The following is a 26539-nucleotide window of genomic DNA, read 5'->3' on the forward strand; positions in this document are numbered from 1 at the left end:
TCTAAGCTCTGAAAGGGTTGCACCATCATCATTAACAACACTTGTTAAATGCCCAGGACACACAGGAATGGAGGAATGGGCAGGGCTTTGTGCCACAGTGAATTCATTGCAGCAGGTCAAGACCCTGCCTCAGGTACTTGAACCCTCAGCAGGCTGTCTGCTGGATGGGTGGTAGGAAAGGGCACTGGATGCTACAGGGAAGCCATAAGCCACAAACATCAGAAGAAACTGTTAAAGTTTTGGAGTGTCTGGTTAGTTCCTCACACACTTAAGTCATTTTTTTTTTTGCGTTTAAGTTCTATGTAAGGTTGTGTTGCTTGCCCCAAGGTGGTCTGGGTGGAAGACTGAAAAAAAAAAAAAAAACCCTATGTACAAGGACGATTGTTTTCAGCAAATAATGTGGACTCTTGGTGATGAGTCTGGATGTTATCCCCAAGGACACACATCCGAGTACTTGGGCAGTCTCACTGTCTACATCAGTGGTTTTCAACCTCCCTGGTAAAGTGTTAATACTGTTAAAGGGTCACATCATGTTGTGGCGACCCCAACCATAAAATTATTCTTATTGCTACTTTCTCACAGTAATTTTGCTACTGTTACAAATCATAATGTAAATTTCTGTGTTTTCTGATCGTCTTAGGAGACACCTAAACGAGTTTTGACACAAAGGTTGAAAACTGCTGCTTTACACGAAGTCTTTGGGATTTGTTCTATGCATTCTTCTTTCAGACCTGGAGGTAGGGAGTGTGTGTATGAGTATGAGAAGATCCGTGGGAGATGAGGAAGGACAAAGAGTTATTAGTGTGGCTGCACTGATACCAGAAAACTGCAGAGAGCAGCCCTGTCCGGTCATCTCCAGATGGTCCATACTCTTGGTCGTGTGAAAAGGAAGAGAAGAATCTTAGGTCGGCCCAAATATCCTGTGCCAGAGATTCCAGGTGCTAGAGATGTTCAAACAGCAATTTGCTTTGAACTACTGAGAACTCCAAGCATAATCTTCACATCCTGGCTTCTATCTGATAATAGCAGATCCTCTTCAGCACTAGTCCACAACCCTGGAAAAACATCTCTCAACTTATCTTAAAGCTGACGCATGTTGTGAGTGCCCCACCATCCTCCTACCTCTCTTTCTGTGCACTCTTTCTCTCCATGGCTGCAGATAAACCATTTTATGTGGAGATTCCCTTGAGGCATGTCATCCTTCTATGGAAAACACATGACACTGAAAGGCAGCATGTGAAGCCTGTATGGATTGTGACTGGGGATCTTATGCATATGGCAGCTGAAATGGGTTTCAAAAGTTTAAAGGGAAGAGCAGCCAGGAGACAAGGGAAAGATGGAGTCCATATAATCCTTATGTACATGTAGGAAAGACATGGGACTTGAAGGGAGATGTAAATCTATCTCAAATTAATTTTGACTAGGAGCCAGGCACTGTGCTCAGCCTCCATACCATGCATGCCAGTCAATCACTGAAACAACATGTTGGGCTGTGTGACAACTGTATCCCTTTTTGTTGAGCCTGTGGATTGGGCGGGGGTGAAGGGTGAGATTAAATGCCTCTTTTTAAAAAATAACCTGGTGGATGGGAAGAGGGGGGATTCAACCTTGTCACTCCAACAAGTGACTTCTAACACGTGTGCTTCATCATGCTCCTCCAGAGAAGAGGAACACTGTGGAAGGAAGTCTGTGAAGGAGGTTCCTGTTTTGGTCACCTCAGCACTGCCTCAAGTTCAAGGTACTATAGTTGTCACTAGTTCTCTAAAGTACCAGAGAAAGTCATTGTGGTGGCAGAAGACCACATGCCATCTAGAGACCCATCAGTTCTCCTTCAGATGCTCCATTTTGATGGATTAACTCTAGAGCAGTTTGGGGATCTTATCCTTGGCATCAGCAGAGTACTCCATCGGTCACCTTCAGACTTATAGTGACAGCAGTTTCCTAGTCCAACCAACTAAACATTTGAAGCACTGCTGGAAAATGCTAGGCTGATTTATTCAAAGAGGTTAATGGGATCATATCTTGGGATCTACAAACGTCATTGGGCATGCTCCAGTTAGCTTCAAGTGTAGTCCAGTGGCTGATTCCAGAGAGCTCCATCTATTCAGTCTGCTCAGTGACTATGTTGCGTTGATAGGGGCTTGGTTTTCCTTGAAGGGAACACCCTGCCTTGTTTGGGGCTGAATATGGAGACAGACATTTTGGAACACATCCTCACATGCAGAGTCTTGCCTGTTCCTCTAAGTAGTGGATACCTTAGCAAGTTGCTGTCTGTGTGCTGTAATGTTAAGGAGCTGGGCTTTCTGGGAGGTTTTCTCCAGTGACTGTGGCTCATTCTGGATGTCTCCTTCCAGTTCCACAGCTTCAGGTCTAGGGAAGGGCAATGAGGGCTATTTTGAAATAATCTGTTCAGAACTATGCTTACTTCATGCCTTCTTTGGTGAATGAACTGTATCTGGTTATGAGGAGTAACTGATCATCCTTCTTCACTTTGTAATTGGAGAGAGGAATGAGATCAACAACACTGGCTCTGTTTTTCCTGTATTCATGGGCATTGATCATTTGAGAAACCCAGGACTTTCACACGAAGCAAGAAGAGGGGTATTGGGGTCCTCCTAAAAAAGGGACAAAAATAATTCATAATGAACGGGACTGTAGAGGTTGGGAAAAGAACCAATCTGCCTTCAGTGGTAAATTCCTCATTGTTTTATACCTTTTTTGAGACTATCATTTTGTGCCTGAGGTCTAGAGTATATATTCCTAATGTTACTATGGTCTTGATACTCTGAGATCATGTGGAAAATTGCCTTTTGTGCCAAGAATTTTTCCAAAACTTGGAAGAGTGAAAATCTCCCTGAAGTTTTTGAACTTCCTTTCTCTCCTTTGGGTTCTTTTGTGGAGGGTATACAGTCATAACTAGATTTCAAAACTACATGTCTCAAGTCTCACTCAGCTTTCAGCCTTCTTTAGGCCCATGAACTGAGTGTGTTTCTAACAAGAGACACACTCACCAGGTTGGTAAGTGCTGCATGGTGGGTAGTAAGGGTTGAGGGGTTAATTGCTAACTGGTGGAGAAAGATGAACAGTATATAACAACCATGGGGCAGAAGGCATGAGGCCAAGAAATAAGATTGTCTTAAAACTTGCTGGGCCCTGGCTGTTTGTCTATACAACAAAGATCAGAATACTGACTTTGAGAGATCTGGAGAAGGCTTGAGTAATATAATGTGTGTGGATGAAATGCTCTGGGAACTGTAAACTATTTTACACATGTAAATTGTGGTTCCTGGACTTGCTTTGAATCTAATAGTTATTGAAAACAAGGCAGTCTAAGTCTGCTGCTTTGTGAAACAGATATTCCTCATTGATTTTTTTTCCTAATGAGATTTAATCTGTACACTGTTGTGTCTATGTGTTCAAGATATGAGTTGGTTGAAAAGACTGATGCTCTGAAGTTGAGCACGGCCCCCACCTTGAAAAGTAGAAAGTGCTCTAAGCCTGAGCTTTCATCATGGGAACCAGGCAAACAGCTGTGTGTCTTGATCAGTAATCTACTCTCACATGATGGTTTGGTGGGTTCCACATCTTCCCTCCAATTGTTTTTCACCCCTCCCAATGCCTTTGAGCCGTCTTTAGTTGTAGACAAGGTCTACAGAGGACAATGGTCATGATTGTGCTGAGTCTTCAAGTCTTTCAGAAAGAGAAGTGGTTTGACATTCATAGTTTCTACCACTGACTGTTTACTCTGTGTGTGTGTGTTATGAGGGGATTGATCTAAGCACTGGATTGTGTAACTACCTTAATGAAGCAGTATTTCTAGGTAGGAATTGTTAATATCCCTAGTTTATAGATAAGGGAATTGAACATTGGCAGCTTTAGATCAATTGTTCTGGGTCAGGAAATATGACAGTGCAAATTAATGATATGTGTGTGCATTGACTGGCTCCAACGGCTTCTCTTAGATCAGAATACTACTCCATGTCTGGCTGGGCTAGGGATATCAAGAAGCCAAAGGTATCGAGTGATGTTAAACTTGACCCTGGAGGTGTCATCCTCTTGCTGGAGAGAAGAGAGGCACAGAACATGTAGCATCCATCCTGAGGTGCTGATAGACTGGACCCACCTTCAGCCCCCAAAGGAAAATGTCACGTGCTGAATCAGCAGAATCTAGATTCTCTAAACATAGCACGTGTGTGCTGGTCCCTCTGCTCCACACTACTTCTAAGGTGCCATTGGTCATTTCAGCCATTTGTTCTAAAGAGAAATGCCCAGTTTTTATGTGTGTGACTTAGTGCAGGGCTTAGAACGTCTCCTTGGGTTCTCTTGAGTCTTACTTCCTATTGGGCATTTAGAATTTATTGGCATTGTTTTCAGAATGCATAGGGGAAGGGAAGGAAGGGAGAGAGGGAAAAGAAGGAGGGAAAGAATGGAAGGAAGAAAAGAAAAGAAAAGTAGGTTAGCTTAAGCAAGCAGAGGAGAAGGAAAGGGACAGAAACAAGAGATTCAGGGCTGAGTCAAGGAGCATGAAACTGAGGCCTTGGGTACCTCCTTAGCCACCCTACGCCATCTCATAAATCTTTGTATTTCATTTCACTAAATGTGTCAGAAATGCAACTGTGCTTGCACTTAATTGCTGCCATTGAAGGAATCCACCCTGGCATACCTATTTGAGTTAAAAAAAAATGTAACCTAAGAGCAAATCAGAGGCTGGACACTCTGTGCCAAGCATAATCTCAAGCAACATTTAACTAGGTTCAATATTTATTTCCCTGACTTGCCTCACTTTGAAATGATCTGGACTCAGTTCAGACAGGACCAACCCTGATTTTATGGTGCTCTTGGATAACTTCCAGCAGCATGAGGGCTCAGATGTCAGGGAGTTCCAGAAAAGTGAGATCCTCATAGATTTCACAATGTAAGGCACCCTTTCCTTCTCATATTTTGCAACACGAAGGCCTTTTACTTGATGTTATGACTTTTTGAGAGTTGTCTGAGCACCCTTAAACAATATCTCCCCTGCTTGCTCTAACTTCTATCTTATCTCTAGGGGTAGAGTACATAAAATTAACTTGGTGAATGGTGTGAATAAGTAAAAATCTCAAACAATTTTCAAAGACCATTGATCAGTGTTCAAGTAGATGACATGCCTCCAACCCTTGTGGAAGTCAGACTTAGAACTTTCAAGCTACATTGAATAGCAAATAAGATTCAAGCAAGTTTGATGGATACAAAGGACACATCAAATAAAAAGCAGCCAATTCTCAAGCTTTTGTACCTCAAATAATCAATAGAAAAGCTGAGCAATTTTAGTGTAAACCGGAGATAAATCTTAGAATGGCAGGACTAACTTCTAGCTCCCTGTTAAAGGAGGTATTAGGCTGACACTGAATGACCTCACACTCAGCCATGACATTTATTATAGCGGTATGACTTGGTTAAGTGAAGTGATTGATGCCCTCCCTTAAAATGAAGCCTTTCATATTTTTTTAGTTTGGAAAGAGACTCCAGGACCTTACTCTATAAAATAACATATTTTCATTTTCTTTATTTTACTGTCATCTGTACGAAGTGAGTTTTTATTCAGCTTAACAGCAGGAACTCAGGAGGCTGTGAGACCTATACTCATATCCTAAGAGCATCTTTTATTGACCATCAAGGAAACCTGTGGCCTTCTCTAGATGTAGAATTGGGAGACTTGAGGGAGATAATGCATTGAAAGTAGCTAGTTAAATATGCAAACATATATTCAAGAAATACTGGGCATACTGTTGTTAAAATTATAATTGTTAAAGTTATTTTGATTCTTGATGTCATAATTTCATAAACCATTATGCTATCAGTATATGTAAAAACAATAATGTTATAGATGTTTATGTTGATAGCAAACAGCTTTCAGACAGGCAACATGCTTAATACTTTATTTTCTCTTTGGATTCTCATAGCCATCCCCAAATTATATGAGTTTTAGAAAGAATGAAACTGAGGGAATGGAAGGAAATTGTCAAGGTCCAAATATACTGGATCTGGCTGGCCTCCCTGTGCCATGTCATACAGATGGTTGGGTTTGGCCTGTTATATCTTTGGACAAGCAGCAAACACTGATAAACTTGGAGGGGGTTATTTTATCTCCTTGGACCTTGGGCTTTTCATCCGTCAGGTGAGAAAGTGGAGTAGATTACATGAGATATTTTTGGGCTCCAGTACTCTAACAGAGTCAGTTGTTGAGAGATACAAGTTTGGAAAATGTATAAACAGGGTTTTATGTGTTTGGCAGAGAGCTTGTGTGCACGGACAGCACGCTCTGCTCTGTCACTTCTTCCACTCAGAAAGGAATGGTGCTGCATTTCCCATGATCCTTAGCTCTCTGTCTGTAAGCTCTTCCACAGAACATCTGCGGTCTACATGGTTGGTTTCACAGAAGTAGTGAAATCTTGAGTTCTGGTAAATCTTCATGTCGTGCTTCCAAATTTGGTTCTTCAGAGACACTTAACAATAGCTCCTTCTTTCTAAATCCTAAAATAAATTTTCTTTCCATTCTGGGAATAATATGATTAAAATAATATTTGATCATGATTAAAAGAATATATTTATATTTGGTACTCACACTTCAGGGTAGATAAGGAAAAAAAAATGGCTACTTTAGTTGTGTGTGTATATATATATGCATACATATATGTAAGTATGTATACATATATATGTTGTTATAGGGTTAGTATTTATATGAAATACTATATATGTGAAATATATATTTTTTTAGTCAAGAAATGACTACTTTTGTTGTAGGATATATATATATATATATATATATATATATATATATATATATATATATAAGTTCTGGCCATATATTAAGCAGTTTACAGATATAGTATGTTTGGGGTGGTGGGCAAGGCTAAGGTAAGGTCCAGTGTCTGGAAAATGGTAGTGTCTAGAGGTGATAGTAGGGACTTTGAACTTTGCAGTTTTTGTGGCACCCAGCCCAGGGACTTTTCTGATGACCAGTTGCTGTGGCCTGGTGTCCCAACAGACTCTTGCCCTGGACTTGTGTTCATTCCTACTCTTGAAACCATTCTTTGCTAGGCCTGGCCCCATTACATACTTGGAAGGAAGATCAGAATTCGTTAAACTGTGATTCCACTTTTAGGTATGCTCATTAATTATATGGCAGAGGGGGTTTTGTTTATTTATTTCTTAAGTTTGATTAATTTACATGTAGCACAGATCAAGTCAGGACCTATCAGGTTCATGAAGGTTGCCACCCATACCTAGGCCAACTGAAGGAATAGTAACAGAAACTCACAGATGCACCAGGCCTTAGGGCAGAGAGGAAGTGAATAGAAGCTGGAGTTATGTTTTATAATGTGTTTCAACTGCACTTACCCAAACTGAGAAAACTCTTAAGCAGAGATCTGTTAGTCTTGCCTTTGGTTTGTACCTAACAGTAAAAGTCAGAGGATAGTCCTTCACTGCTGGCTTTTTCCAAGTGAGGATCATTAAACAAGATTTGCTGTCCTTTAAATATTATTTACCCAAATATGACCTGGCTTTTCAGGGAAAATGTACAAAGGGAAATAAAAATGTCTGTTTTTTTAAGAGCCCCTTAAAGCTTGCTGTTGAGGCTCTGTCAGGGATTTTAGCAAAGCTCTTTTGCAGGAGTTTGAAATATGCTCATAAAAATTAACTGCAGGCTTCTTATGCAAGTTAAAAACCGAATTCATGTGGTTCTTTTAAAACCTTATAGGTCTTTAAAAGAGGCATAATGAAGATACAGCCTCCTCAATGCTTTCTCTGTGGCTGCACGGCCTGTTTGTTTAAGGACCCATTAAGGCTTAGCAGCTCATCTTCCCCTTCCCCCAGTTCTAGAAGCACAAAATATTTCCGGTCTTGTTCAGAGAGATCAAGGAAAATGCCAGCTGTTCCTTTTTTATTTTTCCTTACTCCTGATGAAATTGAATTAAAGTTCAGGAAAGGTATAAGATAGCTTCATGATGCAGAGCCTAAAATTCTTGCTCAGATCTCTAGAAAACTGATGCTTCAATAATATATGTACATAGGAACAACTCCCATGGTCCTCTGGGGCTATGGTATGGAGTACCAGCCGATTCGGTTAGGCTTAGGAATCTAGACCTGCTAGCTTCCTCTTTATTTCTTTTGGTTCTAATCACAATAGAAGATGGATTTCTAAAGTCATTGTGATCTGTCTGGGCACTGTCTGATACACTGGAAGCTAAGACTATACCTGCATGGCCTGGGCTGCTTTACTCATCCCTAAGAGAAGCCACTGTTGGTCCCTGCCGAGGGTGGCTTTTATCAGTTCTGTTAGGAACCTCTTCTTGGGCCTTTGTATTGTCTTGGGGTATGGTTGCAGTGCTCTGTTTGGTAGGAGAAGAGATTATACCATGGAAGACACAAAGACCTGCATTTACTCATTTATTCAAACATAAAGGGAACATGTGCACCCGACGAATCACTAGGGTGCCAATGATGAGCCAACATTGCAAGCTCCACCCTCACAGGTGAGGAGCCTGTAGGCACAGGAGAGCTCAACTTCAGATCATGTGTGAAAGCCAGTCCTTTGAGGTTATTGTGGGGCAGAAAGGAGCCATCTATCCCAGAGTAGAGAGCAGTTCATGAAGAGTTGCCTGAAAGAAGATTCATGGGTGTAGGTGAGGAACAAAAGCTCATGAGGACCCTGGAATAATGGTGACAGTGAATGATTTATTTGCGAGATGAATGTTCTGGTAATTGCAATTCAATGCCAGAGGATGTAGAGGACATAGCCTTTCAGGACCTAGGTAGCCCAAGATCCTTCTTTTGTTCCTGTTTCTGTGAGGACGGTGCCATTTTGTTCCCTGACCCTCGGTGTGCTCTCTCAGGTTTTGTCTCACTTATGATCAAAGTCTAAAAGATCAGATCCAGCTCTGTCAAGCTCAGATCCTCAGCCCACCTCTTTTTATTTCTATATATAGCAATGACCCGGCCACCGCTACTTGGCTGGGTCACAGATGTCTAACGCTATGACGGGTTCTCATCAGAGATGCCGCTCAGGAGAGTGACCTCCTTTTGACCTGTTCCTGGCACATTGGTTTCACTATGTCACCATTACAGCCTCTGTGGACTAAGAATTAGCCAACGTCTGGTAGCAGAGAGGCCTTTTGCAAAGTCAGAACAGAAGCTCAAGCAGTGTTGCCTTTGAAGCTGAGCGCAGATTCTATAGTCAGAGAGACGGACAGCCTCGTGCTTTGATCCCATTGGCAACAGAGCCGCTGGCAGGTAGCACAAGCTTGTCGCTTTCCTCAGTGGGAATCTTGGATTACTTCTTGTCCCAGTACATTTTTTTTTATTTCAACATGTGTGGGCATCTTGTTTCCTGGCTCTCAGAATTCTCGTAAAAACAGGCAAAGAAGGAGGAGGGAGGACAGGTAGCTCCAAAGGTGGCCAGAAGAGACGGTAGATGCTGTAGCAATAAGGAAAGATGCAGAGGATTGACGTGTGGGACAGGAATAGGGATGGAAGACCTGAAGAAGTAAAAGGTCTCTGGCCTGTGGGCCAGAGTGGAGAGTCCAGGGGATGCTGGGCTCCCTTCTCTGCCATCAGTCATCCATTCTGCTCCCTCTCCCTAGCATTCTGTCCAATTAAATGTGTTAACACGTTTCCTAATTTTGAACTGACATGAAAACTATGGTAATTTGTGATAACAAGTTTCTTAAGTCACTTGATAAGCTATGATAAAAATTGTGTCTAAAAACCTGCAGGTTCCCTCTCATATGTGAGTCATAGGCTAAAATGCATACATGCATATGTGTAAATGGGTTAAGGCTGAGTAAAGTCTAAAAACTCTCAAGGAGACTTGAGAGAGTGGGATATTAAGTGATGAAGAAGGATGGGAGAGAGGTAGGTAGAAAGAAGAAAATGGGGGTCAGGGATAGCAAAGATCTGGGGGGAGTAGGGGGAAGGGAACCAAAAACTATGCTGTTCAAAAAGGTCAAAGTGGTATCTAACATATTTTATGCTGTTTTAAAAAATAACAACTAAATAATAATAAAGAACATGGCTGTAACTGATGAGAAAAGTGGAAGGGCCTGTGAGTCCTTAAAGCAGAGTTACATGGCCCAGTGGGGAAGCAGGGGAAACATCTTCAATCTATATCTTTGCTGCTTCTGGCTTTTCCTCTGACCCTGAAAGTAATTCAGACAATCCACTTTTCCTTCTGTAAAGTAAGGTTGGGGACGTGATAGGAATGTTGGAATGATATGCTTGTATAATAGAGACTCTAAAATATGTCATATCTATGTATGGTGACTCATCTAATGTTCATGAGGCCGAGGAACGCAGGTTCAAAGCTAGTGTAGGCAATATGGTGAATACGAGATCCAGTTGAAAAACAACAATAAGCCCGGTGGTGGCACATGCCTTTATTTCTAGCAGGAGGCAGAGGAAGAGGCCAGAGGGCAGGGGGCAGAGGCAGGGGGCAGGTGGCAGGGGGTAGGGAGCAGGGGGCAGGGGGCAGGGGCAGGGGCAGGAGATCTCTGAGTTCCATACCAGCCTGATCTGCCGAGTTAGTTCCAGGACAGCCTGGGCTACACAGAGAAGCCCTGTCTTAACAAACAAACAAACAAAACAAAAAACACAATAATAATTTTAAAAACAACAATAAACAGCTACTAAGACAAAAAGATATAACAATAAAAAGCCAACTCCCAAGAGCTCTAAAGTCATAGATCTATGGGAAAGAGTGCTCAGGCCACCAAATCAATCCCAGATGCTATTTTGGAGGTGATTTCAGAATCAAGGTGTTTTCAGGCTTTGTTAAAGAGCTGTGGCAAAGTAAGTTAACCTAGATGACAGTCCTATCAGAGCAATGCTGGAGCCCTTTGATTCCAGGGATATTCTTTTTTGTCCGTTAGTCTGTGACATTACCATTAAATTCATATGCCATTTAAACTAGTGGACCCACCCTTTGCTTTTTATGTATCTTCTAAATTGTATTTATGGCATGTTGAAGCTTTTCTCTTGACACTACATTCAGAATTATTTTATGGCTAAGGAAATCTTTGAAGGGTTATAATGCAGTGGCCTCTAATAGTGGGTCCATCAGAAAGAAGCCTTTCACTTGGCACCAATTCTCAATGATCTCAGTGAGCTATTTAAAGCTTGGCAAAAGAGTCCAGAAAACTGCTGAAGTGCCACCCTAGAGCTGCCTGGCAGATGTAATTTGGATCCTAAGAGAACAATAGTTGCCACAATCAAATCACTTGCCTTAGCTTTGTTTTCTTGTTGCTGTGATGAAATACGTTGACAAAAAGAGCTTAATGGGCAATTTTTTTTTTTTTTTTTTTTTTTTAGTTCACACATGGAGGTTACAGTCCACCATTGTGGGTGAGGTCATGGTAACAGGACCTTGAAGCAACTTGTCACATCCATAGTCAAGAGCCAAGAGGAAAAATAAATGCATGCAAGGTCACCATTCTGCTTGCTTTTCTCATTCTGATACAATCCAGAATCAGAAACCCAAGGAATGATGCTACCCTCAGTAGGCAGATGCTGCCACATTTAACCATGATAATTTCCCTACAGACATGCCTCCAGGCCAACTATGTCTTTTGTGGCTAGGATATTACCTTTAGACATTCTCTCAGATACCACATGTGTGCATGTCTGGCTTCCCATGGTCTTGCTTATCACTAAGAGAACTAAGAATCCTGGGAAGTCTGTGTAAGAAGATTTAATGGTTCCCCATAATACCAACACTAGTCTCTCTTCTTCTCATGCACCACAGTCCACAGGGATTATTCTTAGGTAGTTTTGTAGAGATTTGAAGGTCTATACATGTTTATTTATTCTATGACCATCTGCAAATATTGAGTATCTATGAAGTTTTTTGTCTCATGCTAGATAAAATGGTCAGTAGATACAGATAGAGTAAGTGATTCTCTACCATAGAATGGAACCCAATTGTGTAATTGAATGAATTATAGAATGATATAATAATGATATTCAGTCAAGATACTATGACCAAGCCCAAAGGATGGAGCATGAAAGTTGGGGAAGGTCATGGGATTTTCTGTCAATAAGTTTGTATTCATGCCCAGTTATTAATAGCTTTATTATCATAGTTAAATAGACTTAGAAAGTTATGAAGATTAAGTATCAAGACCTATATAAATGGTTTCAAATAAGACAGGACATATAAGGAGTGTTCAGTAAAAAAAAAAAAAAAAACCTTTGCTTTATTGTTATTATGACAGACCTTGTAAATGTTACAACAATTCAGAAGTGAACACAGTGGGTTAGGAATGAGAAAGCCTGTCCACTGTGGAGAGGCCATCCTTACAATGGAGATATGGGAATGAGCATACAAATCAATCAGCTAGTTGCCCGGACAGAAATGATGGTTAGGTGAGGAAAAGCTCTTACATTGCCAGCCTCTGGAAGCTTTTGTTTTCCCTTGGTGATTCACAGTAGTGAGTGGTTGCACAGGGCAGGAGGAAACAGTAGCAAGTGATAGCCTCGAGCCCTTCAGTCTCTGTACAGGCCTCTGAAAGCAGGACCCTTACTGCAACTCTTTAAGTGTTACATTCTTGTTCAGGGAGGCACAGAGCCATTGACACTGTTCACTTTGGGTGGTGCCCAGTATTATGGCTCCTAGCCTGGGATCAGAGGTCCTCGACTTTGTTCCTTGTGACATTTGAAGGTGTTCCAGCTCTCTGGAACGCTTCAGGTGACCAGGGCCTACAGTTTCTCTTCTCTGGACTCTTACAGTCATTTATCCTTTTTGATTATGGATTTTTGTGCTCTCTTGTCCCTCCCCCCTTCCTACTATTCTTTCTGTATGTTTCTCCAACTTAGCTACTACAGGGACTACCCACTGTGTCCTTCTCTAATGGTATGCCTGTGATAACTTCTAGGGCCATGCAGGAGCCTGAGCTGCCTGGGAAGTAGGCATATGCCCCTTATGCCCCTGGGACCATTATCACTTTGTGATAATTTAAGTGAGAAATCCCCAATAGGCTCGTGTATTTGAGTACTCAGTCATCCATTGATGGTAGTGTTTGGATATGTTATGGAATCTTTAGGAGTCAGAGCCTTGATAGGGGAAGCATATGAGTATGGATGGGCTTTGAGAGCTCAGAGCTCACTCTCACTTCCTATTTTCTCTTTCTGTCTCCTGTAGGTTTCCAAAAAATTATCAGCCACCTCTCTGCTCCTGCTACAGTGCCATCCACACCTGTCCTGCCATGAGGCCTCCACCCCTCTGAAACCATACAGTAACATAGACCCGTTCTTTCTTGAATTGCATTTTAGCCTTGGTGTTTTATCACAGCAACAGGGAAGTAGCTCCGAGCATTCAACTGCCTCTCTGCTTTTACAGCTCTGTCTGCTAAGGGCTCAGCCGTCACTCCCACAGAGGTGGGAGCTGTTCTGCAGCCTTCCCCTCCTTCCACCTTCCTGATTTCTTTGCCCACCATCATGGCTCTACACTGATCTTCCTCCCTGTTGCCAGCTCCTCCTACACTACTGAAAGCGGGCAAGAAAAGACCACTCAGGAGAGCAGTAGGCCCAACAAAACATTGCTCAGACTCACTTGGTGAACTGGCTGGGACACCCCAGGGAACCAGGACAAGGGAAGATCTCCTCACTGAGTAGCTTGCTTTATGTCCTGAGAGGAAGTGTTCGAACCAACCACAGACGTTTCTTTGGACAAACCACTGTTGTTTGGTTCAATTCTATCACAGACAGCCATTGGCCAACTGCAGTCCTATTTCTGAGGACCAATCACACTAATTCCTTTGCTACGCCATCAGAAGAAGTACTCCTTAATTGGCCAAATAAGACATGACTGCAGAGTCATCTTAGGGTTCACTGAAGCTTGGGATTCCAAATTCTGGCACAGACTATTTTATATAGTCCCAATGAGCTATCCCTTTGGCTTCAGGCAGTCAGCTGCAGTCTTCATGTATTTGTCTCTAACAGCTATAGAATATTTAAGGTGGCTGCATAGCTGTCTCTAGTGTCTCTAAAATGTTTAAGATAGTTGCATAGCTGTGTCTACTATCTACAGAGTGCTTAAGATATTTGATGCCGGGATAGTCAGGGTACCTATTAGAATGACTGTCCTTTTGATCTAGGCACAAAGGAGAATCCAACAGCTCCTAATTAGGGAGTCAAGTCTCTGTCTCACATCATTTCTGCTCATTTATAGGAAAGTGATCACCAGAGGAATACTTGCAATTATATTACATTACATTATATCATATTATTATTATTATTATTGACCAATTATTAATTAGTTAAGTCTGTGTTACTTGTGTTCTTAATAGATTTTTTAAGAATGTGTAACACCTGTACTTTCCCTCTGGGAGAGTTTGGTTCCTCTTATATGTTTCAAGTGGGATAAAGAAAGGGCCCCTAGGCAATGTTAAACAAGTAAAAGAGAATCTTAAGTAGCAAGGAGAGAACATTTTTAGAAGAATGTCAGGCAAAGGGTTTTTGAGGGTCTGTGAGGCATGCAAAATGATGGGGATGGCACTGGATTTGGCTAGTGGCAAATCTTCCACCCACTTCTTCTCTCAGCTGGTCCTCTCAGACACTGCTCTGCTTTCTTTCATCCACTGACCAGCAGGATATCTGTGAAATGGGTTTCAAAGCCTTCACATAATCACTTCTGCTTCGTGTGAGCAGGTGAGGGTCAAAAGAGGACCTCTGGTCCACAGCAGGTAGCCTTGTGTCTAATATCCAACATCTTTGTGCTACTGCCATTCCTATTACTGTGGAGTGTGAGGCTCCAGGCATCTCGACAGAGAAGAATCCAGACAATAGAAGAGAGATTGGGGAAGTCATGTAGCACCTGGAACTTTATTGTAGATTTCACCTCTTCATACAGAGGTCCTGGTAAAGGCCTGCTCAGTCAGTGTTAGGGTATGTTTGACATCAGAAATCACCCCTTTCCATACCTTTCAAGGTGTTCATTCAGACTTGATAGTGTGTTTTTAGTTTAGCTTCTATAACAATTGTCTTTTCCCCCCTGCTATTTCTTACTAATTACAGATGATGGTAAGTTTCCTCCACCCGCAGAAAACCCAAAAGGCATTAGCTGTCTCCATTACCATCCATAGGCTTGTGCAGCTGAATGGGAAAACGGCTGCTATGGCCAAATTGCTATTTTGAAAGAATGATTATGTATCCCTCAGGGATTTTTAAAGCGTGTTTCTTGATAGCCTTACTGAGAAGAGAAGGGATAGTACATTTCCCATCTAAATAGGTATGAAAAGCTCCTTGCAAATATATCTCTGAGGCTCAGAGCTAGGAGGAGTTGCTACCTGGGCTTTGAAAACTAGCTAGTCCTTGACAGTGGATTGTAGAAGTAGGTCACTTTCTAATATCCACTCTCAAGGGCTCTTTGTGTTTTGTTTTATAAAGGGCTTAAGGTAGATTTTGGTATTTCTATTGTGGATTTGTAAGTCATAGAGAAGTAGACTACAATTTCCGTTCATCACAAACCAACCATGTATTAGTTATCAGAGAGAACAAGCTATTTGGTATAACAGTATTGTTTTATTATCCCCCTCCTTTCCTTCAGGATTCATTCTGTACAAACAGAAAATGGGATGACACTTACCTACTGACCTCTTTAGGGTGAGGCAGAGGTGTCCAAAAGTGTCACTGAGCATTTGCAGCAAAAGTGATAGAGAACCTTTGAAGCAGAATAGTGTCGGTGGTTGTTCTGATTCTAAGTTGGTTTGCAAATTGATGTTATTTAGTTTCTCTGTTCTATTTTAAAAACCATTGTTTCCTTTGCAGCATTACCTTCAGGCAAGAGAAAGAAAGAACATTTTCTACTAAATAAGATGTGCAATAGTAACAGTGATTCGAACTACTATTTTAAATGAGGACATGGTGTTCTTGATTCTTCCCTTGGGAAGAGGGTAAGGAAATGAATGGTCCCCAAACTTCACATCTATTAGAGAAGCATGAAGGAGTCCTCATTATTACTAAGTATTAGTGTATGCACCTAAGATGATTCTTAGGACTCAGACCTACCAGTGATACTGTGGCTATGAAAGAGGTGGATGCTTTGCCACAGGTATAAGTGTGTTAGCATGTCTGTCTTATGGAGGAGGTGGAGGCAGAGGAGCACTGGGACTCTGCTTGCAGCAAAAGTGATAGAGAATCTTTGAAGCAGAGGCTGCAAGACAAAGAATGACATGGTTCTCATTCACTAGCATTCCCTAAAATAGACGAGAAGGGTTCCCTTTTTCATGTGGGACAGAAAAGTTGCTTCAAGCATCTTTGCTTGAAAGTTATCTGCACAGTGGTGGACAGTAAAAGAAATCCTAATCTAGGGTCATTGGAGGTTAAAAAAAAACCCACAGAAAGTATATAATTCAGCTATTTAAAAAGCAAACAATAAGACAAGTTAAGCTTTGATTCTGTCCCTTCCCCTACCCCTTTCCCCTTTCCTTTTTACATTTCTAATCTTTAGTTCCTTAAAAAAGAAAGAAAGAAAGAAAGAAAGGAAGGAAGGAAGGAAGGAAGGAAGAGAGGATGAGAGAAAGCAAGCAATTTCTATGCTTTGGGCTTCTTTGTAGATATTGACACTTACATCTAGGTTCATGCCTATACTCAGATCTGGTTAATCCATTTTTAAAAATCTTGCTTCAAAAAGATTCTGGAAAGAATGTCTTATTTAAAAAATATACCTGGTCATTTCTCCATAATTTTGAGATTCTGGTATTGATTATCTAGAGTTTCTGGAAGCATTTCCTTACTCCTTCTTCTGTTTCTTATTTATTGCTTATCCCTTCCCCCAACCTAACTAGTTTTTCATTGGTTGTTATTTTTGCCCTGTATTGTACAAGTCTTGAGTTATTCATGCCATTACTTCTCTGGCTTCTGCCAACCATTTTTGTACCCAATCGAAATCATCAATACCTAAGATTAGGTCCTACATCATATATATATATATATATATATATATATATATATATATATATATATAAAACCTTCTGTTATAATTACAAAAGATGATTGTGTATCATAATTAGGGAAATAAAGTTGGTCCCTATAAAATGCCGTGATTAAATACTGAGCATCTATGAACTAGAGCAATGTTTGGGTGAAAAACAGATAATATCTACTAGCACTAGAAAGTACATTTTGAATCTTATTTACTTCAGTGACATAAATCTGCAAAGATACAGTGAACTGATAATTTTAATGTAGACCCAACAATTCCATTGTTGGGAATTTACTTTGATATAAAAATGTAATTTCTATGCAGGTACAAGTGCTTTCCATACCAAGGACTGTTTGATTAGAATTTTAAAAAGCACTTTGAATAGCTTATAAAATGATACTGTGAAAGTTATAAATGAAAGTAAACTATAAAATACCCACACATTGTAGTGTTATGTACAAGTTAAAATAAATAGATCCACTTAGGCTAATTTGGAAACATGTAGATTTCTTGAAATAGAAAGTAAAAGTGTGAAAATGAAAATGTAACTTACTTAGAGTTGTGGGATGCAGCAGAAGCAGTACTAAGGGGGAAATTCATAGCACTGATTATGTTCTTTAGGAAAGAAATGATCTGAGACCAACCCCTAAGCTCCCACCTGAGTAAAAAAGAAAGAGAGGAGAAAACTAACTTGAAAGCCAACAGAAGAAAGAAATAATAGAGATCAAGAAAAAATTGAAAGTGGCAAACAATCAGGAAAAAAATCATGAAGAACATAGTCTGATTCATTAACAAGATCAGAAGTACCCAAGAGCTTTTAGTCAGGCTATAAAGATCACAGAGAACATGTAAAAATAAAGTCTGATATCAGAAGTGGAAGGAAGAACGTTAGTATAAATCTCACAGTCAGTCAGAGGACAATATAAAAATACTGGAACTATTCTTTGCCCATATGTCTTTAGAAACTCAGGTGAAATTGATTGACTTTTAAGGACATCTGCTAAAACCCACAAAAGAGGAGTTATTCTAAGTGGGTATACATCTTGTGAAGATATTAATTAGTAATTACCAAGTTTTCAAAATATACATCACCATGTCTAAGCATATTCACTGCTTAATTCCACCAAATACTTGAGGAAATTCAATCAATTCCCTACAGACTTTTCCAGAGATTTCAAAACCTAGAAATGGAGAAGATGTATCTTGATTTAGGCATTACCCTAATAACAATGTAAAGGAAATCACAGGAGAATGAAGTATAAGCTAATATCTCTCATGAGTACAAATCTGATACTTTTCAAATATTGGGAAATACATACATTTGATGTGATTTCAACAATGATTGTAAAAATAATTCTAAATTACCACCAAGAAGATTACCCCAGCTTATGTGAGCTTAGTTCAACTTTTAAAAAAATCAGTTAATACAATCTATCATATTAACATGCTAAAGTAGAAGACTTTACAGTCAAACCAAAGACAAGAAAGAATCTGACAAAATCTAATACCTATGATAAAAAAATTTTGGTTAGCTAGGAACAGAGGAGAATTTCCCATAGTTGATAAGGAATAGTCATAAGCCCCCTTGTAGGTAATAGCCTATTTTTTTTTTAATGAGAATCTTGAAGCTTTCCTATTAAGATCATGAGCAAGTAAAATCCCTCCTCATCACTACTTTACAACACCATGCTCTAAAGTAGAATATTTGATGTAAATATGACAAAATATGTACAATATCAATCTAATAAAAACTACAAACTCTGGTTAGAGAAATAGATGAAGATATTGCCCATGTTCATCAATAGAATGACTCAATGTTTTCAAATTTTCCATTCTTTAAAACTGAACCAAAAGACACTAGGTAATTTTGTCAAGTTATTTTGTGGCTGTCAGCAAGCTAACTCTAATATTTACATAAAGAAGCAAAATAGAGTAGTAAATGAATTAGATAAAGAGAAGAGAGTTAGAGAACAGTCACTTTCTGATTTCAATGTATAAAGTTATAGTAACTTAAGATACTATAGTGTTGGCAAAAGAATAGAAAGATCAACAGAGCAGAATCAAGACCTCAGAAGTAGAGTGACATAGCATTCGATTCATCTTTGGCAAAGGAGCAAAATCAATATAAGGAAAATAATTTTCTTTTCCTTTTTCCTTTTGTGTGTGTGCCTCCTCTGCTTTGTCTTCTTTTCTCCCAACAAATGGTACAGAAATTACTGAATATCAACCTAGAAAACAACGATTGTAGACACAGACCTTTTACATATCATAAAAGTCAACTTAAAATGAGTGACAGCATGTGAAATCATAGAAATCAAAGATAACATAGAAGAAAATCTGAACAATCTTGGGTGAGGCAAGAACTTTTTAAGTTGAAACATTAAAGACATACAATGATAAAAAAAGAAGAATAAACCAAAGTTCATTGAAAATAAAAACTACTTCATCAAGGACACTGCTCAAAGACCAAGAAGACAAGCCACAGAGATGAAAACTTTTGCAAATGATATTTGATAAAAGGCCTGCTAAGCAAATATGGAAGAGCCCTTAAAACCCACATTTAAGAAACTGATCATTAAAAGGTATACCAGAGACCATTAGAAATTTTACCAAAGAAGATATGCATATGCAAAATAAGCATATGAAAAATGTTCAATATTTTCATCAAGATAATATACAGAGACTGACAGTCAGATTCCACCATACCCCTATTTGTTGACAAACTACAGAAGAGTGATGGTGTCATATGCAGAAGAGAGCATGGGCCAACAGGCATTCTCATTCATTGTGGATAGGACTGAAAAATGATGTTTTTTTTTTCCTTTGGAATATATTTCAACAATGTACTCCAATAATAAACACACTCTTCTCATATGACCCTCTAATTGTGGCCCTGGTATTTACCTGATAGAATTGAAAACTTAAATCTGTGCAATAATCTGCACACAATTGTTTATAGAAATTCTATTCACGGTTACTAAATTTGAAATCACCCAAGATATCCTTCAGCAGATTAATAGATACATAAACTGTGTTGATTCCAGACAATTGCATGTTACATAGTGTTAAATGAACTGTCAAGTCATGAAAAGACATGAAGAGCCTTAAATGCTTATTGCTGAGAGAAAGCATTTTGAAGGTGATACACCGTCTTACTCCAACTGCTTGACGTTGAGGAAAGGTAAAAGCCAAGACTATAAAAAGACCACCAGTTGTTGCAAGGACTGTGACTGTGTGTGGATGGATGAATATTTGGAGCACAGAATGTTTTTCAGGTGGTTAAAATAATTTAGTATTATGCAATAGTAGTGGTTACACACTATGGTCTATTTGCTCAAACCTTCAGAATGTATAGCCAAAAGGAACCCTAAAACAAACTGGGTAACCTGGTGTTAAGGATATGTTATTCTTTGTTGCACAAGTGTATTCTGGTAGAGGATGCTGATGATGTCAGAGGCTGCATATATATGATGATACACATATGCGGAAACCTCTGTATCCCAGGCTCAGTTTCCTGCTGAACCTAAAGCTGCATCAAGAAGTAAAGCCCATGTAAAAAGCTTCCATGCAAAGAAAGTTATTTCATGTCTCTTAAAGTGGACTAGCATTACATTAAAATCCAGAGTACAGAATAAATATGTAAGTGCAAAATGATACAACCAATGGTTGAACAAATGAACAATTGACTTAAAAATAAATATTTTCCCCTTCCGAAGAATTCAATGACTTGGCATAGGTACTGATTCTTTAAGACACTGAACTCAGTTTGTTTTATCCTGAGTGCTGAACTTCATCACAAGTTTATAAAAGAGTGGACAGGAAAAATACTAACTTTAAAGTGAAGAGGCCTGATAAATGTTACCCACGGCTGGCAAAAATTTGCATCACCTGTGAAAAGCCAGATTGATGACATGCATTTTCGGATGAGATGACTATACCAGTCTCATTTATTTCTTGAAATCATGAAACATGAACTAGATATTAAACAAACATCACCAGAGAGGCAGCAGACCAAGTGTGTGACCAATATTCTTCAAAATTGTGTGGACAATGAAAAAAAGAGCAGTGTCAAGAAACAGAGCAAATGCAACTAAAGAGACATGACAGTAAAATTCACTGGGAATTTTGGAACAACAAAGAGGATATTATTGAATAAAATTAATGACTTAATGGCTGTGGTTCTGTGAACAGTATTACCCCAATATTAATTTCTGAATGTTGACAAAGTTCTGGGACTATGTAAAACAGAAGCAGCCTGGAGAAAAGATATATGCTAGTGTTTCCTGTAAGTTGTCTCATAAATCTGAAGTTATTTACATTTTATCCCGATAAGACAAAAGAAAGAATATGATCATATGCACATATATAGAAATTTCTGGAAAGTTGGAGGAGAAATTGTTGAAACTTTTACCTCTGGAAAGTGTGATTGGGTGGTGGAATGGGAAAATGATGGAAGGTTATTGAACTTGGGAATTTCTTTTTATTTTATGCCTTCCTTACCTATTTGATTTTTAAAAAGCATGTTCATCTTTCTATTTTGATTTGCATATGTTTGACATTCATCAAGCTCCTGTGGTTGTCAAACCACTCTCTCATCTTACAACATTCTCAACTCACTTTCCCAGAGGACAAAGTACTTCCTGTCATCATTGTGCATAAGAATGACTGAAGACATTTAACCACACAACATCGAGTGAATCCAATAGTTCCCCCTTCCAAACAACATACCTCTGACTCTGTATTGTACTCCAATGCCGTATTACCTCAGATACGTATGTCATATCCTTAGGTTTGGGGGCAGATCCCGCAAATCTTACATCCACTAAAATTTAGCCATGTTCTTTGCTAGAGACATGTCTTAGTCAAAATAAGTGTGCTCTGTGCCTCATTTCCTTTTTTTGAAAAAAAAAAGTCAATATTGTAGTAAGGTTGTTTCATTCAGAGCAGTACGGTCAGAGTACAGATGGTTTGGTTCACACCAGCATCATCCATTTTATGGATCGGTTTGGACTAGAGTGCCTTCTTTGGGAGAACTGCTTCCAACTGTGTAGGCAAAGAAGATAATGGGGTTGGTTGGAGGGTGTTAAACGTCTTGCTACCTAGAAAATTTAATGTTAATGAAAACTGAAGTCACATGTTATGATTTTGTCAGAAATAGAGATAAAAGTCAATCTGTCTTTCTTAAAATGTAGCAGACTGTAATGTTCATATACTTTATGCTCGAGTCAAAGATTTTCAAGTATGTTTACATTAAAAGCCATCAATACACACACCTTGTCTAGTGCCTGGGCTTAGAGTAACAATGGGATCATAGTTAATTAGGAGATGTCGGGAGGGAACAGGGTTGATTATTTTTTCCCCTAGAGGGGAAACAGGGAAAGGAGATATCATTTGAAATGTAAATAGGGAAAATATCTAATAAAAAAAGGAAGAAGATGTTATAGAATAAAGGGAGATGAACAATGTTGTCCATGTATGTGATAACTGCTTTTTTTTTTTTGGAGGTGTAAGTGAATTTTTATTAGGAAGGAAGTTATCAACTTAAACAGCAGCAGATGAAGAATGCATAAGGAAACTCCCTGTTGTCACAGACAGATGTAACCTCCAGAATATGTGACACAGGAGACATTTCAATCTGTGAACCCAAGCCTGGATGCATTAAGCACTTTCCCATCTAACACTTCTGGATTCCTACTAAAAAGGAATTTGTAATAAGAGCATGGAAAAGTTGCTTCTGACAGGAAACCCCCAAGAAGGCTCAGAAAAGGAATGTAGAAATCAAGAAGTTACTGTTACAATTACTTTAAATTGTAATGCACTACATTTCCATATCTTCACAGTAATATAAAACACAGTCACTAGCAGAACTGGTTCAGATTACTTAATTACCAACTGTGCTGTCAGTCCTCTACCCAGTGTCTGGAAGTTACTCGTGGTTATATGAAATAAAGCTATTGATACTTTTCTACAGCAGCAACTGCACACCAGGAAGGCAGAGACTACACAAGCCAAGGGATGGAGTTTTCTGAAAGCTGCAGTGTGCAAAGACTATAAACAGTGGATCCCATACACATGGATGGGCTTCCTTGCTAGAGGAAATCTAAGTGGAACAAAGAATGGAGATGTAAAAAGGTATTCTTGAGGGGAAGGAGGTTGGTGTCCTGGATGCCTTTAGTTCTTGGTCCCCTCCACTGCATCGCATTCTCCTCCTGCACTGTCTGATGTCCATAATGTTAAGTTGTCTCTAAGCAACTGCATGATCAGGGTGCTGTCTTGGTAGGAGTCTTCGTCCAGTGTACCAAGCTCTGCGATGGCCTCATCAAAAGCCGTTTTAGCCAGTGTGCAGGCAAGCTTTGGATTATTAAGGATCTCATAGTAAAATACAGAAAAGTTAAGAGCCAGCCCCAGGAGGATTGGGTGTGTAGGTTGCATCTCTTTCTTGCTTATATCAAATGCCTCTTGGTAGGCTCCTTGGGAATTTTCTATCATTTGTTTTCGATCATCGCCACAAGCTACTTCAGCAAGATATCAGAAATAATCTCCCTTCATTTTCGGATAGAAGATCTTACTCTCTGGATTAGTTGCATTGGCTATTAAATACTTAAAATTCCAGATGGACCTCAGCTCCGACACCACTTTCTCCCAATAGTATTTGATCAGCTGCAACTTCTAGTTTGAGGTATTGGTCTTCTGCTCAATGCTTGAGATGACCCTCCAGGTGGACCTGCGGCCCCCCGACCACATTCTTGTACACCACTGACACCCTCGTTGGACAGCTCGGCACCCTGCTCAGTCACCACTTTCATGCAGGTGGCCATGCAGCTTGGCCTGCTCAGCCAGCTTGGCCTTCTGGATCACTTTAGTCTTCTCCACGATGAGCGAGGGTGATCGCCAAGGTGGAACCGGAGTCCTCCTAGTCTCCGCGGCCTCAAAGCGAGTGGATAGCTAACTTTTTATGGGTTAATGGGCATGAAAAAATTATGTTGATGTGTGGTTAAAATTAGTAAATTGTGGATCTCATCTCAAAAGCACAGGTCTCAGAATTCTCAGAGGTTATTCATTTAACAACTCATCATCACCATCATCATCACCACCACTATTGTTAATTATTACCATGGGGTGGGAGACTTGGTCTATTGCTATGTATTGTAAGTCTAAATTCTCTACCTGAAGGTAAAGGCCTATGAGTGAATTCTCACAATTACCAGCTTTTTTTCTTTCTTTCCTTTCTTTCTTTCTTTCTCTCTCTCTCTCTCTCTCTCTCTCTCTCTCTCTCTCTCTCTCTCTCTCTCTCTCCCTCTCTCTTTCTTTCTTTTTTGCAAACCTTGTTTCTTGATTTAAAACTATTGGTTAAATAAAAATAGCTACAACCAATTACTGGAGGGATTAGAGATAGGCAGTTTTTTGAGTTACCTGGTTGAACATGGAGAAGGGGAGAGAGAAAGAGAGTGAGGGGGAAGAGAGAAGATGCCATGAGAGGATAGGTACTATGAGCACGTGGCCAGGAGAAACAGCAAGTATTTAGGGTACACCACTGGGGACTGGGGAGGTAGCCAAGGCTGCAGTTAGGAAAGCAGATTAGGGTTTATCCTTCAATAATTGTCAAACCCAAATAAAATAACCATAGTCTGAGTCTCATTTATTTGTAAGCTAGTTGGGGATAAGTTTAGATTGGCTGTACCACACACAGATGCAAAAAGATGTAAATAAACCTGCTGAATTCCTTTAATGTTGTTTGTATGTACATGATTGGGGAGCTGGGCACTTGGTATTGTATAACTAGTTAGGAGGCTTGTCTCTGGGGAAAAGTCTTCTCAGCTCCTAGACTGTGTCCTTAGATTTGGATCTCCTAGAAATGATAGTGAAGCTGCACCCATGAGATTGCAGCAAGATGGCTGCCTAACAAGACCTGAACCATGACCCCGCTAGGAGATGCTAAAGTGGAAGGGGAATCACGGGGGATCAGACTGAAGCTGTTTGCTTAAAAACAGGTGTTTGGGGGAGGGTAGCTCTCAGATTTTCTCCATAACTCTACATATCCAGCTTGCTTCTGTTTGGATTGATTTTCTTTTCTTTCCTTTTTTTCAGTTTTAATTTTTTATTTAGTCACATTAGATATTGACCTATGGCTTTACACATATTTGTCAAGGAGTTTATCAATGTGCTACACCTCAGTCTACTTTTTACTTTTTAAAAAATTAATTAATTAGTTAAAGCACTCCATATTTTATTCCCCCTCCGCCCCATCCACCCTCTGACTACTGCTCCACATCCCATACCTCCTCTCCACTCCCATGTCTCCACATGGATGTCCCCATCCCACACCCCATCTGACCTCTAAACTCCCTGGGGCCTCCAGTCTCTTGAGGGTTAGGTGCATCATCTCTGAAGGAACACAGACCCGGAAGTCCTCTACTGGATGTGTGTTGAGGGCCTCATATCAGCTGGTGTATGCTGTCTGTTTGGTGCTCCAGTGTTTGAGAGATCTAGGGGGTCTTCTGTCATGGGACATCTGGGTTGTTTCCAGCTTCTGGCTGTCATAAACAAGGCTGCTATAAACATAGTGTGGAACACGTGCTTCTGTGGCATGATTTCCTTGCAGGCCTTAAAGAGTGTCTCCTGTATCAGACTCTTCATTTTTCTAATCCCTTCTGAGAATTTCCATTCCACCCATAAATGATTAAAGAAATAATGGATAGGTTGGATTAGGTCTCCAATTTTGTTATTATGCTGCTTTTTTCATTTTTTTTCTATTTTGGACATCCAAGTTATAAATGTCAATTGTGTTTCATATACACTCTACCAAAAATCTACATATTCTTAACTGTTCACAGCCTACAATTTAGAACTAATATTGTGCTGCTTCATGTAAATTGTACAGAGGAATACTGGATGTATCAATTTGTCTTCCCATCCTTGATAAATCAGTTATCACACATATTAACGGGCATTATCAGTCCTATGAGATATTATATTATTTTGTGAACTCATAAATTTTCAAAAGGGAGGAAGAGGCTTTTGTATTCAGTTCAGTCTTTAGTATTTAAAACAGATTTATATTTCTTCCTGTGTATGTATATCTGTGTAAGTGTATGACACCCATGTGTGGCTGGCAAAGGAGGGCCAGAAGAAGGTGTCAGATCTCATACACCTGGAGTCACAGGTGGCTGAGAGCCACTCGCCGTGGGAGCTGGTCCTCTGCCACCCACCTGGGTGCTTGCTGTCTGGAAGAACAGTGAATGTTCTCAATATTTACTACTTTTGATGTTTTGCACTCCTTTATGTAAACTCATTTCTATTTGGTGCTCTTTTTTTTCTTCTAGCTACAGAATTCCTTGAGCTCTTACTATAATTCAGATGCAGAGGGGAATTGTATTATTTTACACCGCAGTATCTTTATTTCCTTCAGCTCTTCTTATAGTTCAGATCTGTGAGAATCGCTTTATTTTACATCACAATATCTTTTATCTTCTTCCCCCTTGAAAGGTTCATTGGATAGTGAATATAAAGTTTATACTTTCAGTTTGTTTTGTTTCCTCATTCTTCCAAAGGTATTCTACTCTCTTGGGAATTTTGAATGAG

General features: G+C 39.8%; 2 long non-coding RNA genes and 1 pseudogene across 4 annotated transcripts in view; 1 reads left to right on the plus strand and 2 right to left on the minus strand.

The window, feature by feature from the left end:
* Positions 1-1661: 1661 nt before the first annotated feature.
* On the plus strand, positions 1662-13299 carry LOC116083658. Its single transcript, XR_004115840.1, has 2 exons — positions 1662-1738; positions 13175-13299. It is a non-coding gene; the product is annotated as an uncharacterized LOC116083658 (long non-coding RNA).
* Positions 13300-15535: 2236 nt separating this feature from the next.
* Positions 15536-26539, minus strand: part of LOC116083655 — a 32013-nt gene continuing 21009 nt past the window's right edge. For all 3 annotated transcript variants that reach the window (XR_004115836.1, XR_004115838.1, XR_004115837.1), the window contains one exon: positions 15536-15807. This is a non-coding gene — a long non-coding RNA (uncharacterized LOC116083655). The remainder of the gene's footprint in view (positions 15808-26539) is intronic.
* On the minus strand, positions 23129-23790 carry LOC116083654 (annotated as a pseudogene).

This window comes from Mastomys coucha, unplaced genomic scaffold (genome assembly GCF_008632895.1).
Source record: "Mastomys coucha isolate ucsf_1 unplaced genomic scaffold, UCSF_Mcou_1 pScaffold8, whole genome shotgun sequence".
NCBI lineage: Eukaryota > Metazoa > Chordata > Mammalia > Rodentia > Muridae > Mastomys > Mastomys coucha.